At 45.1% G+C, this 1,585-nt stretch overlaps 1 long non-coding RNA gene across 1 annotated transcript; it reads left to right on the forward strand.

Annotated features, from left to right (window-relative positions):
- LOC118984170 (uncharacterized) lies at positions 1–754 on the forward strand. The gene is made up of 2 exons (XR_005065874.1): positions 1–34; positions 549–754. It is a non-coding gene; the product is annotated as an uncharacterized LOC118984170 (long non-coding RNA).
- Positions 755–1,585: the final 831 nt, after the last annotated feature.

The following is a 1,585-nucleotide window of genomic DNA, read 5'->3' on the forward strand; positions in this document are numbered from 1 at the left end:
TCAGCCGAATGCTGGCCTACATTGAACAGGAAGTGTAAGTAAAGGTTTCCCAACTGAAGGGGAGAGGGAAGGAGGAAAATAAATCTAGCAAGCCGAGGCAAACTGAGGTTCCTGTGCTACACTGCTCTGGGAACAGAGAAATATGGAGAACAAGAGATAAGGATCCAGAAGAGCAGAGTGGTGGTTGGGGAACGAAAGGGAGGAATGATTCGCCACAGGACAGTGATTCTGCGTGTGGCGAAGACCAGCAGCAGGGCATCACCAGCAAACTTGTTAGAAATACAGTTTCTTAACCTGCCACATTAGTGACTTGGGAGGCCAGGGCCCAAGCGTCTGTGTCTTAGCAAGCCCTCCAGGTGAGGCTGGCTGGTGGTCAGGTTGCACCAGTGAGGTAGGAGTGGAGCAGAAGGAGCAGGGGGTCCAAAGTTCAGGGGAAAAATGAGTGATGAGGGCGGGAGCCACAGCAGGATTCACCCAGAGTTTACAAAGTCCTTCTTAAGAATAATTGTTAAAGGAACTAACCCCAGGCATATATCTCTCCCAAACAGAATTGGTCCTGATGGCTTAATCAAAGTGAGTGACTTTACCCAAAATCCCCAGGTTCGGCTGGAGTGAAAGCACATGTTTGGAATTTTAAAGGAAGATGCAGAGATGTTTGTGCTTCAGAATAACTGAACCCTATACACCATCCAATGTCCGTTTTCTTGTACAACTGGTGCGCACTAATAAACAGTTAGGCAGACACGAAATCAGAGATGTGTGGACTTAAGATGTGAAATTATTGGAACGAAACATCTTAATAGAAGATTGGTGTTCTTCCCACACAGACACTAAGTGTGAGTGACTGAGGAGGCATGGATAGGAAATGCCTCTCAAGTCAAAACCAGGCTGTCAGATTTTCAAAGACAGAACGTGAACCAGACACAGTTTTGATGTTTTCTGATTGTTAGACATAACTTAGGTGACTATCTTTTACATGGTCAGTCAGTGTTTTTACCACTTATTTCTCCATTTGTTGGTACGATTCTAGTCATTCATTGCTTGCCCTCACTCACCAATATTTATTGAGATGGGGGCTGTATGCCAGATAAAATGCAGGATGGCAGGTGAATCTGAATTTGGGATAAACGATATTTCCTTCCCCCCCCCACTAAACCTGGCAACTCTAGGCAGCATCTATGCTGGCTTCTGGGCACACACGAATAAATCATATCTGAATTCTGCCTTCAAGGAGCTCACTGTTTCACTCTAAGACATAAACGTAAGTCACTTCAAGGGAAATGGCCCTGAAGGGTACTAACGAAGTGTCTCAGAGATCAGTATTAAAGTGTTAATATGAACAGATTTTTCAGACACCATAGACACACGAAGTGGGGCCCTCTTGGAAAAATCCCTGCATGAGCTAAAGTCCAGCTGACAAGGTCAAAGAAAGTTTTTCTTTCTCCCATGAGACAGATGAGATCCACAGGCCTTGCAGCTCTTGTCCCTAAGGCCAGGTGTGCCAAGGTTGCTGGGTCCCTTCTATCTGTAATGCTACCCCCTCTTAAAAGTTACCTTTGCATAAAAATCATGGTATCTTATGCAT

Source organism: Sturnira hondurensis, unplaced genomic scaffold, assembly GCF_014824575.4.
Source record: "Sturnira hondurensis isolate 20B ecotype Veracruz unplaced genomic scaffold, ASM1482457v3 Scaffold0003341, whole genome shotgun sequence".
Taxonomy (NCBI): Eukaryota; Metazoa; Chordata; class Mammalia; order Chiroptera; family Phyllostomidae; genus Sturnira; species Sturnira hondurensis.